We start from the raw sequence: 13,122 nt of genomic DNA, 5'->3' as shown, positions 1-13,122 counted from the left end.
TATCATTTTATAGTCCCATCCATAGTGCACCAGCATTCTGTATTAGTCTGTTCTCACACTGCTGTAAAGAAATACCTGAGACTGAGTAATTCATAAAGAAAAGAGGTTTAATTGGCTCACGGTTCTGCAAGGCTGTACAGGAAGCATGGCTCGGGAGGCCTGAGGAAACTTTCAATCATGGCAGAAGGCCAAGGGGAAGCAGGCATGTCTTACATGGCCAGAGAAGGAGAAAGAGAGATATGAGGGAGGTGCTACATACTTTTAAACAACCAGATCTCATGAGAACTCTATCACAAGAACAGCTCTAGGGAGACAGTGCTAAACCATTCAGGAAGGAGCCACTACCATGATCCAATTACCTCCCACCAGGCCCCACCTCCAACATTAGGGATTACAATTTGACATGAGATTTGGGTGCATATGCAAATGCAAACCATATCAGGTTCCAATTTATCCACATCCTCACCAACACTGGTGTTTCTTTTGTTTGTTTTTGTTTTGTATCATAGCTATCCCAACGGGTAGGAGGTAGTACTTCCTTTTAGTTTTGATTTGCATTTCCCTAATGATTAGTGATGCTGAGCTTGTTTTTTTATTACTATTCTTTCAACTTTTGTTTTAGACTCAGGGAGTATGTGTGCAGGTTTGTTACATGGGTTTGTTGCATACCACTTCTTTAATCCTCACAAAACTCCATAATACAGGTACTATTACAGGCACAGAGAGCTTAAATAACTTGCTGAAATTCACACAATGTGTTGGGCTGGAAGGTAAACCTAGGGACCCCAACAAGAGATCTGACTCTTAATTGTTACACTAGACTATCTCTCTCAATACAAAAAACATGACTAGGTGTGGTACTTGGCCCAGAGTTATTTTATGTTAACTATTGTTATACAGACAAAAGAGAAATCACAATGGAGAGCAAATAATTAAAAGCAAAGAAAATTCTAAAATTCTTCTGTCTCAAAAGCAACCAAATATTCTTTTATTTTTTAGTAATTTTGGCTCGCTAAAGGTAAACAGTAAGGAAAATAGAAAAAGTTGTATATGTTACTTGATAATCCAAAGTGTAGTTTATGTCTATAGATCAATAACCAAAATCACATTTTTAAACAAGTATGTTTATTATATGTGGTAACAAATAATTCAGAAAGTCCTCATTTCTCACCAACAAAACATTGGTGGAATTATGCAGACATTAAGCATTATAGCTTCAAAGACTTTTTAATTGATACGAGGAAAATACTCATGAAATAATGTGATCGAATTACATAAAAACATTCATTTATTAACTGATTCATTTATTTTTAAAAAGTTTACCAAGTATCCATTACATGGTATAGGCCCTGGACTAGGAGTTGGTCATGTCATCTCTCTCCAAAGAGTATATGATCTAGCTTTTCATGTAGGCTCTGTAAACAGACTGGCAGAGTCCCTCTTCTAGGACTTAGTTTCTTTATCTAAGAAATAAGAAAGTTGGATTTGATGACTGATATGGTTTGGCTGTGTCCCCATCTAAATCTTATCTTGAATTGTAGCTCCCATAATCCCCATGTATTGTGGGAGGGACCCAATGGGAGGTAATTAAATCATGAAGGTGGATTTTTTTTCCCTGTGCTATTCTCATGATAGTGAATCAGTCTCAAGTAAGAACTGAAGGTTTTATAAGGGGTAGTTCTTCTGCACATACTCTCTTGCCTGCTGCCAGATAAAGCGTGCCTTTGTTCTTCCTTTGCCTTCTGCCATGATTGTGAGGCCTCCGTAGCCATTAAAACTATGAGTCTATTAAACCTCTTTTTCTTTATAAATTACCCAGTCTTAGATATTTCTTCATAGCAGTGTGAAAATGGACCAATACAATGACTGTCAATATCTCTGCAACAACTAAGTTCTACAAGTGGAAACAGAACCCTTTATTCAGTCAGGAATAAAACATTATTCAGTTTATTTGCAAAGTTGCAACTCGACTAAAATTGTAAAAGCATCAAAAACCTATTAATGTTAGTTTCATTTAGAACCACCCCCTTCTGGGTTTACCCAAGACTAAGGAGTTATCTGAGATGTTGAGACTTTTAGGACTAAAACCTGGAAGTTCCCAGGCAAACTAAGACGCTTGGTCACTTTAGTTCCAGGTCAAGTTTTTAATCTTAAATGCAAAACTAGTTTTAATTACAGAAACGTCAATTAATGCCTTTTTTGTGTTGGGATATTTTATGCACAGTAAAAAATAAAAAAGAAAACAAAACTAGAACAGGAACTACGTATATATAGTAAACCCACTCGTCAAAAATTCTTAGAGTAACAATACATTTGGTATGAAAGTTAACAATGATACAAGAGTCACATAATTTTAAGTTGCAGTCATCACCCTCTAAGAACTTGGTGGTAGTTGTTTTAAAACTATAATCTTAGTTCAGAAATTGAAAAGAACTCTAACTCCTGATACTCTATTAATATTTCAGTTAGAGAAAGACATATTTTCAACTTTGAAAAATTGCATTTAAGTGGCATATGATAATTATCTTTTCAAAATACAGATGTTCTTTTAAAGTTTATTCAAATATGATTATCCTCTGAAGTTTTTTTTTCCCCTCATTTACCACATAGATCAGTACAATTAGGCTAATACAATTATAAAGTTCCTTCAAACCACAGCTAAAGAACCTCGAGGGGCTAGTGAAGGAATCCAGAGGGGTTTGTAGTGTCTCAACCCAGCCAATCTAGGGGCAAGAACTCTTTACATCAACCGTAAGACTTTGCTCTCTTGGGAACTCTTGGACTCTTGTCTCCAATTTCGTTCTCCTTCAAAGATTCCAAGGTCTTCTACCATACCTTAATAAATAAACATTAAGTGCTTTTTTACTAACTAATACATTCAGGATCCCAGGACTGTGTGAGCTGACTAGGAGTAATTCAGAGGGATTTGAGCTCTTTAAGCAAGAAGCAAGTAAGAGATTTGGTTTCGTTATGTTGGTACACTGACTTGGTGTTTCCTCTTCATCCATCCCAGTGACAAGGAGTTTTTAAATATCAGTTAACAAGATAGTCTCGAAACCCCTTTGCAGAGTTAAAAAACTGTAATTTCTAAAATTTGAACCAATTACCAATTTAGGCAACTGAGCAAATTTCTAATAATTGCACCAAATTTCAGACTCTTTTATAATTGCCATGCTCATCTGTCCTCTTCTGTGCATAGCAAGCCCCATCCTCTCACCCAAATTCCTTCCCCCATCCCCGACACACATGTCTTCCTAATGATAATGCTCTCTCTGTCTGGAACCAAATGCATGCAGTGGTCAAGTAGAAACAGGCAAAGCTGCCTTTCTCACTCTCGCTTTGGGGAAGAGGGAAATTAGTTTAAATAAATGACAGGCTAATTTAAAAATAAATGAATTGAACAGTGGGGAGACAGAGTCCATTTCCTCCACTGGAACAGCTAGTGCCTTTGAGATATTCTGTCACATGTGGAATCATCGGCCCACCTGTCTGAACTGATGTCTTCTTTTAGTCTTCAATACCTGCCTAATAATGCCTAGAGTTTACAACTGTCATTGAAGGCTTACTGTATACTAAGCACTGTCCTAAGCATTTGATGTGCTTACTCCCACTTAACCATCATAATCCTTTGGGATAAGTACTGTTATTAACCCTACTTTAGAGCCAAGGAAATGAAGGCTTAAAGAGATAAAGTGACTTACCCATAGGGACACAGCTCATAAATTATAGAGCTGGGATTTAAAACAGCGTTGGCCTGGTTTCAAAATTCATACATTGGTCCCTGACTCATACCATTCTCACAAAATCTCTTCCAAAACCTGGAGACTGCTCTAGATTTTGCCTCCTAGGAGCAACTGTCACCATCATTAGTTGCTCCAAATGCTCCTCTAAGACCTCTCTGCAAAGCTCCTCCTTGAAGGGCAAAACCTCATCTATCTTCCACTCCCAGGAAGACAGGCTGGAAACCTAATGGAGACTCCCTAAGAAACCTCCATTCTATCTTTCCCTGACCATTCAAGTTCTGTGCTTCTACCAGAGGCCACTTTCTGTCAGACAAACTCCATGCTAACTCCATGGATAATCTGCATGAAAAGGGGGGAAAGAGACAGAATCATGTTACAAAACTTGGATAAGGGTCTAGACTCAACTTGCTTTGAAAGATCTTAAATCTTACTCATTTGTAGACAGCAGTGGGCCTTTTTCTCTAGCTGTTCCTCTGGTCTGCACGATATTCTAGCCCAAGTGCTAAGATCATCTTTTCTTATAGCCTTCTAAAACACAATGTGACCATTGATGACTACATGACACAATTTCAGGATAACAAAGTATGTGAACACATAAGGACATCAAACGTCTATCAGACCTATGCGAAACGCCAAGAAATGTTAGAAGGATCAAGAATATGATTACTGACATTGAATTTATCCCGTGGCTTAGAAGAATCCAAAAGATTATTCTCTAGTAATATATCCTTCCAAATTCTCCAGAAGTTTTAAGCTTAGACATCATAATGAAATGTCACCACAATCCTTTGCCCCAAGTGATTCAGTACTGAGGGTCTAATGATGCTTTCGCTTAAAGCAGATTCCCCCAGTAAAGAGTGCCAAGGCTTCTCTGGAGCCCTGCTCTGTGCTTGCTGGCAACTTTGAAATTGAGACGCCGGTTCACGTGCAGTTTCCGAAGACCCATTCCCTCCCAACCCTCCACTTAAGACTGCGTTCTCAGTCCTCCGCCGCCTATTGAAACACAACTTTTACACCTAACTAATCACAAAGCTATAATTTCAAAGTTTCAGAAACGTTTTCAGAAAGCCTCCTCGAATGGGGAGCGGCTTCGCCACTGAGGTAAGCGTCTGAATCCTCCTTCCCGCAGCAAGGGCACCGGCCGGGCCAGGTCCGCGGAGGACGCCCCTGAGCGCGCGCACAGAGCCCGAGGATGCGCCCTATATTTTAAGACTCAGGGTCGGATTTCACCCGGAAACTTGGCTGTCACAATCCTGGGCCGAACTGTGTCTGCTTCTCAGCCCCGGAGCCCAAGTTCTGCGTTGCACAGAGATGTGGCCCCATTGTGCCTAGCTGGCCTCCTAGCACGGACGTTTTTTTCCTCTTGGTCTGTCCTTTGCTAAGAAACAGCAGTGCGCCTCGCCTCCCTACCCAGCCGCAGCCTGCTGTCCCCTAGACAACAAGCGGCGGCCGGCTGCTTCCTGCACCAGCAACGCTGGCGGCGCAGCGCGGCCCGACCCCCCGAGGCCCGCAACGCTGCGCCTTTGTTGGGCGGGCTACAGATGGTGCCCAGCACGGGGCTACGCCGGGGGCGGGGGCGGGGACGGGGACGGGAGGGGGAGTCCGGGAAGGGGGTCGGGCGGGAGGGGAGGAGACCGCGGAGCAGCCAATCCGCGCGCGGCCCATCAGCTGACCGCCTTTGCTTACACCAGGTGCACGCCGGCTGCGGGGAGCACAAAGCGGGGCGCACCGAGGGCGCCGGCAACGAGCCGGGGAGCGAGGCAAGGCCCGTGCGCCCGCGGCTGCAAGCGCCCGCCGGGCGGGGAGAGGAGCAGGCGGCTTCAGCCCGGGCGATAGCCACCGCGAACCGGCATCCCTAGGCGCCTGGGGCGCCTTCCTCTGGACCTGGCCGCTCGCTGCCCCGCCCTCTGCACCCCACTTCTCCGACCCTCTTTCCCAATACTGCCTGACCCTGCCCTGGCCTCCAAGAGCCGACTGAGCCCAGCCCCGTGCAGCAGCTGTTGCTTGTGTCGCCGCCTCGCCTCCTGTCTTGGTACTCTGCCGGGGGTCCCCCGAGGAGCCAGTGCGCGCTGCGGGCTGGGAAGGAGGCGCCGCTCAGCCCGTCCTCCTCCTCCTCCTCCTCCTCCTCCTCCTCCTCCTCCTTCTCCTCCTCCTCCTCGTCCTCCTCCTCCTCCTCGTCGTCGTTCTCCTCCTCCTCCTCCTGCTGCTGCTGCTGCTGCCGCCGCCGCCGCCACTGGTGCCGGGTCCGTGCGCACCCCGACACCCCCACCAGCTGGGCCTTGGGGTAAGTGCCCTGGCCAGCCGGGCCGTGGCGGGAGGTGTGGGAGGCAATGAGGGGAAGTCGAGGCAAACTTGGTGGCGTGGGGGACTCTACAGGGTCTGGGGAACCACAGGGTAAGATCGCGGGCCTAAGGGGGACCAGGGGGGCGCGGCTCATGGAGCTGGGGAAAATGACGAAGTGAGGAAACGGGAATATAGTGCCCCGTCTCCCCGTTTCCCCCCACCAAAAAGAAAAAACCAGGGTGTGGGAGAGCGACAGTTGGGAAGGAAGGCCGGATAGAAACAGGCAAAAGGCAGTGACTGGAGACAAGCCCGCTGGATTTCAGGGGCCGACCAGGGGAGGGTGGTGCCCAGGATTGGGAGGGAGGAGGGCTACCGGGATGTGAACTGGGGAAGGCAGCTGGGGCTGGAGGAAAGCGCGGAAAGGGAGCCAGCTCAGGGAGTTGGAAAGAGGGCCAAGAGGAGGGAAAGGAAGGTGGCGGATTATGGGGAGAGAAAAGAAAAAGGGTGTCTTGGCGATGGCCTTGGTAAGGGGCGAAGGACATAATTGACAAGGCATTGAATGTACCTAAGTCAGAGCCTTGGGAGGAATCTACCCAACTATCGGCGGTCCACGCGGGGATACACCTCAGCTTGTGAGCTTTGAGCCCGGAAGGAGTGGCAGCCTCAGGACGCTTGCCACACAGCCCAAAATGTTAGGGAAGCCTCATCCCCGCAAGGAACCGAGCCGGCGCTGAGTTCTCGGCTCGACCTGGGTCAGAAGCGAGGAAAGTTTGCCAGCGAGTGTCCTTTGTGCTGTGTGGAGAGGGGTGTGGGCAGCCGCCGACTCGGCGCTTCCCCGCCTCCCGTGGCGCCCGCGTCGCGCCCAGGGAGTCCCTGTCTGGCTGGCCGGGGTTGGGGGGAAAAGTCCAGCAGCGGGAAGGCCGCTCTTCCCGGGACGGTTCCGGGGGGAGCCCGCGCGGATACGCGGACCGGGCGATTCGGGGTGATGTCTGCTCCAGGAGAAGGGGACCTTGACTGCCATGTTCACCGCTGTAGCCCCAACGCCAAGAACAGATCCTGGCCGTGAGTGAATGACCGACTGGGGTGCAAATGGTTTTGAAGCACTTGAACCTCAAAGGCAAAGGCTAAGAGTCTAAATCCCATCCCGCCGTAAGTATTTTCATTCCCAAACCTAAATCGTAAAGGAAGAGTGGAATTCTAATTGAGTGAGAGAACAGGTACTGCCGACTCCGGCTTTTGCGTATAGGATTTTCTAAAAGACAACATGTTTTGTATTGTTTTGCCATGACAGTCCAAGTAATATTAGCGGAATAGACTCATTACTTCATTTGTAAAAGCTAGGGCTGGAGGAGTGGAAAGTTCAGGAAGGCACTTTGATCAGTATAAATCTAGAGTAAAAGTGTTATTGGCTCCAGGGCCATATGTGTCCTGAAGCCTCTGATTTGCATGCAAATGTGAGCGGATCCTGGCAGATGTCTGGCCTCATCCATTCACATGAAGGAATTTGAAAAGACAAGGAGTCTTCACTTAACAATAGACCTTAAGAAAATAGAATAAAGAAGCAGTGTGAGTTGTTCTGTTTGGGAATTCCATGGCTTGCTGACACCTTTATTCAAGAGCCAAATTCTTTAAGTGCTATTGTATTGAAAGCTCAAAGTGCTGCTTGCTCTTTACCTGGCTGTATATATTCGTGCAATATTCAAGTTGGATATTGTGAGCCAGTTAGGAAAAGGTTTATGTGAGGCTAACAGTAACTTTAATCCACTTCTGGCGGCTTGAAGTGATTTCTGAATTGACCCCTCAACTTCTTGAGTTTTAATAATTTGACTCTTGCTCAGATTTGGTCCTCATCGTCAGAGCTATTCATGAGAGAAGATCACTGTCATTGACTGACATGAAGATTTCATGAGAATGTCCACTGTCTAGTCAAAGTCATTTCGGTTCTTAAGGTGCCAAACTTGTAGAACTGCAGGTGATGCAGGTGTCCCACCCCGTTACCCAGGTAGTTTTCAGGTTACAGAACAGTGAATAGGGAGGCAGTCATGCAATAGACTCTGGAGCAAGGGCCTTTCTGTCGTGTCTAACGTTAGCCGGGTGACCACACTGCACTGTTCACCTCTTGGCGTTGTGTGACAGCCGAACAAAAGGCCAAACGTGAGGCAGGCGATTATATTAATACCTAGGACTAACCAGCCCCAGCGGCCTCTTCTTTTGTCAACCTCAAACACTGTTGAAGGGAAAAAGAACCTATTCACTGAACAGCATTTGCCTCTGTATTCTATATAGTCACTGAAAGGGACATTAAAATACAACACTCCCCACCCCCACCAGAAAAAAAGACAACATTGTTTTGGAGAGCTCAGTGTTTGCGGGGAGGGGTAGACAACAGATGTTAGTCTGCTATTTTACATGTTCCCTTAAGTTACTTTTTGCCGGTTCAGTGCCTTTTAATACATAAGGCAATATTTTCCCAGGAGGGGAAAAGTGAATTGAATCAAATTTAAGTAAGAAAATGTGATAGCCAAGTTTGCCTTTTCTGTCTTAGAGCTATACGGAAGTCAGAAAGTAACAAATTATTGTAATAAACTCTTAATTTGACTCTTCACACCTGGGATTCTGTCTCCCTGATAAGAGTTGAAGGGTAACTTAAACTTCTAAATTCTAAATTACACTATAAATTACACTATAAAGTGGTAAATTTCTAAATTACACTATAAAGTGGTTTGTTGTAAAGTTATCATCTGTATATTTTTGAAAACTGGTAACTTAAAAATGACCCTCACATTTGTGAAACCTAATCTTTGGCAATTAACCTCCCTGTGTGTAATCTTTAGTCTGCTAGTGTCATGAAAGAAAAGATTAGAACACATTTCTTGGTGAATAAAAGTAATAAAGTGTTTAATTATTAGAAAAGGATCATTCTGCTAAATATCTCAAGACCAGATCCACCTGCAGACTGTGGTTCTAAAAAATAACCTCAGCTAGCACTGTTTAATGTCTGAAATTCTGAAAAAAGCAAGGAAAACTCAACCATTGTTCTCTCTCTGGTCAGTCCGTGCTAAGGCCACCTTCTTGACCTGAACTGCTAGAGCTATTACCACATATTCTAAAGCAGTGACACTCATGGGAATATACTCAGTACTAAAGAAAATCTGTTTCTACAGAGTTATATTGCTACTTCTCAAGCCAGTGGAATATAAATAATGATGATAAATAGTCAGAATGGTGGGCTTTTTATACCACCATAAGTAGGCCATAAGTCATAAATAAAATATGGTAAATTATAGGATGCAGATGTCTGTCATTTTTATGAGACTTTCACAATGCTTACTTAAATTTTATTTTTAAGTTACAAAATAATAGTTCTCTGAATGATTCATTTCAGCCCTAATGTCAGGTTATTCAGACACTGTATTTAATTTTTAAAAATTATGTTGAACATCTATTTTGGGTTAAGCTACTCTGGAGATAAAGCAAATTTCATTTTAGAATCATATGATCATTTAGAATCATATGTTTCTGAGAACAATGAAAGTATCTTTACCTCATGAATAGAGCTCTGATTAATATTTAATTCAGGATGAAATTATAATTATATAGATGAAGTCAGAAAAACATATATTCTCTCTGGTTTTGGCTCAAAGTACAGAATAGAGAAAAAAGTTAAACCATACCTGTAAAATTCAATACTTTAGTGACGAAGGGATCTATTTATTCTACAAGTCTTTTCAAGTGAAGTTTGCTTTTTAATTTTTTGTTTTAGCATATTACCATTCACCTTCTTTATAGATTACAGAAAGTAGCTTTCCAAGTTTTGAAATACAGACAAATGCATGATAAATGGTTTATTGACATTGCATTATGATCCATGATAAGATGATAAAAGTTTCCAGACTTTACAGGCACCCTGTAGAACTGTGAAGTATAATTAAAATATATACTATTTTATGTTACCGTTTTTTAAAAGAAACAATATGCAAGCTTACTACTATTATATTTTTTACTTTTTGAATGTTTTCAAAGCTCTAGGCAAATGTTGAGCTTTATTAACAGTTTTATCAGTTGATTGGTTGGTTAACAAGCTATTATCCAGTCATAGCTGGATGATCTTGGATCAGTGACCATAGCAACTCCATACCAACCCTCACTTTTGTCATGTGTAACATAATAGAGTTGCGAGAATAAGGCTGCAAGGACTAACTGCCATAATCAGTGAGATTACCAAAGTGTTTATGTAAGCCAGGTGTCCCCAAACTTTTTACACAGGGAGCCAGTTCACTGTCCCTCAGACCGTTGGAGGGCCACCACATACTGTGTTCCTCTCACTGACCCCCAATGAAAGAGGTGCCCTGTCCTGAAGTGCGGTGGGCGGGGGCCGGATAAATGGCCTCAGAGGGCCGCAGCCCGCGAGCCGTAGTTTGGGGACTCCTGATGTAAGCCATGCTTCCAGTACCAAAATTAAACATTTAACTTATATGGAACCATTGTACCTAATGAACTGAAAATCATCCCTGAGATGCACAGAAGCCAGGAGTGAACTTGGAATAATACATTCCGAAGTTCTTGTCCACTCTGCCTTCAGAGTACCTTCTAAAGATGCTGCTATATCAGCTTAAGACACTAGTTTTAAAATCTGTAGAGTGAAACTGCTTTTAGAGTGGCTTATTGCTTTCCATTTACACTCTTTATTGCTCAGAGGTTGAGTGTTATTTGAAAGCTCTGATTAATATAAATGAATTGTAATTTTCCAACCCAGGCTGTCGTAGCTCACATCTATTATACCACTGACAGACATGTTGACTCCACAGCTGTCCCCTCATTTGTGTATGAAACATACACATTGGTGGCATTTTTGGGTTACCATAGTTACATTAACAATATACATGTGACATGACATCCTTCTATGTGAAAGGTTTCTGTGGCAAATATTTTGCAGACCTGGGAGTAAAGGACAACTATTTAAAGTTTGGGGAACACACAAATTAGTCTGCCATTGTATTCTGGAGCCACCATTTCAACCCAGGGAAGAGAGCCATCCTGCAGTGGTGTCCGGGAAAGGGCAATTTTGGAAAAAGATTTTCAAGGGAGGCATTTCCAGCGATGCCTACCCTCTTCAGGAGAATGTCCATTGAATATTCATTTCAAAATATTTGCTCTTCCTATTTATGACTGCCCTTTGTGAGATAACATATTAGCATAGTCATATTCAATTTGTGGGGGGACAGTGGACAGCACCAATATTAGTATCTATCTCAGTAAGACCGAGGAAACAAAAAATGAGTTTGCACTATAAAGCAGGAAGCCACAGCGAGAATCATCATTTAGAAAAACTTAAAAAGCTTTAAAAAAAAGAAAGGTAGCTTAATTGGTTTCATGCCTATAATTTTCCCCTCTAGAAAAAAAAAGTTAGCATGGCCATAAAGAATATCATTAACCTGCACTGTTATTTCACAATAGTGATGTCTTAATTTTCATCCATAATAATCAGTGTAATCAAGTACTGTACAGAGAATCAGAAAGGTGCAGGCTCAATTCCCAGCAATGACTCAATATCTGACCTTCTGGATGTCCTGTAACCCTCCTGGTACTTCACGGCCCTATGAGAGTTGTGCACTAAAGGACCCAGGAACACTGGTAAATGATTTAAATATTACCAGTACAAATAATTTGATTTCTGCCCTAAGTGCTTGAATTAAGTAGAGAGCTAATGGTCTGGGTATAGCCCCACCTTTCTGCAAGGTGATGTTTCTGGTCCCTAATCCCATAGCTAAGAGATTTTGCTGTTCTTTTTAAAATTTTCTCTCCCTATCATTGACAGTTCCTCACCACCTCACGTGGGCCCTCTTGAGGGGAAAAAATTTACCAGGAGTACAGGAAGCCGTTTACAATCATTAAACATTTGTTCACCCCACAAGTATATACTGAGCACCTGCTGTATGCCAGGCATTACAGAAGGCAATAAAACCAGAAGAAATTAACTTGATGTCTCTGCAGCTTGTACATTGGAGCACTTTGTTTCCATCAACCTATGCATTCTCCTACAAATATTGAGTGCTCTGTACGAAAAAGGCACTCTGCACAGAGGATTTCAAGCAAGGGTGATTTTTGCCTCTGAGGGGACATTTGGCAATATGTGGAGACCTTTTTGGTCAGTTGCAGTCACAAGCGAGGGTGAGGACAAGGGTGGTATACTGGCATCTTATGTGTAGAAGCCAGGGATGCTGCTAAATAGCCTAAAATGCACAGCACAGGACAGCCCCCATAACAAAGAATTATCTGGTCCAAATGTCAGTAGTGCCAAGGATCCTGCCTCTGCCCTCAGTGAGCTTCAGTTTAGTTGGGGTTATAGAAAGGAGACTGACAAGTGCAGCATGGTGTGCTATGATGGCAACAGTGCAGGCTACAGACACACAGAAGCAGCAGCCGTAATTCAGATGTCAGCTGCCAGCAGAGGCTTTAAGAAACATACAGGTTAATTCACACAACAGGCTTTCACCTGCCACACAAGTGCTCAGCAGGAGACGATTTTCGATCTAGCCTCATTGAACATAAGTGGGTTGGATGGTTACTTGAGAGAGGGTAGACTCCTTAAGTTTGTCGAGAACTTTAAACTGGAGATGAAGTTGTTAATTCCTTGCAGCACTTGGTCAGAATTCAGTGTGTCTTGAGTAAACAGGAGAGGAGGCTGGAAACAGAAAGTCGATAGCAACAAACATAGGACAGCAGAAGCTGCATGAAGAGAAGATGCAGCTGGGCTAACAAAGCTAACACTGCCTCATATTCTAGAGCTTTAAACTTCGCTGAATCCTTAAATATGTGTCTCCTTTGACCTGTAACATCCTGAAATGCCAAATATGATTGTTCTTTCTCCTTTTCCCCAATAACTGAGGGACCAGAGTCACGGAGAGGTTCATTGTGACTGTGGACAAGTCACCGGATCAAGTTTATCTGTAAAAAAAAAAAAAGTCTTGCAAGGCTCCCCTTCCTAACACTAGGTGAATTTGTCTAGGGTCACGCATCTAGGGAAAGAGAGAGGTGGGACGAGACCTGAGACTCCCTGCCTATCTTAGACCTACTGTCTTCCACTCAGATGGTA

At 43.6% G+C, this 13,122-nt stretch overlaps 1 protein-coding gene across 3 annotated transcripts in view; it reads left to right on the top strand.

The window, feature by feature from the left end:
• The first annotated feature begins 5,369 nt into the window (after positions 1-5,369).
• LRRN1 (leucine rich repeat neuronal 1) overlaps positions 5,370-13,122 on the top strand; it is a 38,856-nt gene continuing 31,103 nt past the window's right edge. Inside the window, exons 1-2 of one of the 3 annotated variants that reach the window (XM_074404872.1) lie at positions 5,370-6,027; positions 7,062-7,175. The gene's annotated coding sequence lies outside the window, so the exon portion shown is untranslated. Of the gene's footprint in view, positions 6,028-6,124; positions 7,176-13,122 lie in introns of those variants that run through there. The other 2 variants (XM_039478737.2, XM_003927131.3) reach the window with 2 other exon arrangements.

Source organism: Saimiri boliviensis, chromosome 8 (genome assembly GCF_048565385.1).
Source record: "Saimiri boliviensis isolate mSaiBol1 chromosome 8, mSaiBol1.pri, whole genome shotgun sequence".
NCBI lineage: Eukaryota > Metazoa > Chordata > Mammalia > Primates > Cebidae > Saimiri > Saimiri boliviensis.
This window is presented reverse-complemented; position numbering and strand designations above follow the sequence as displayed.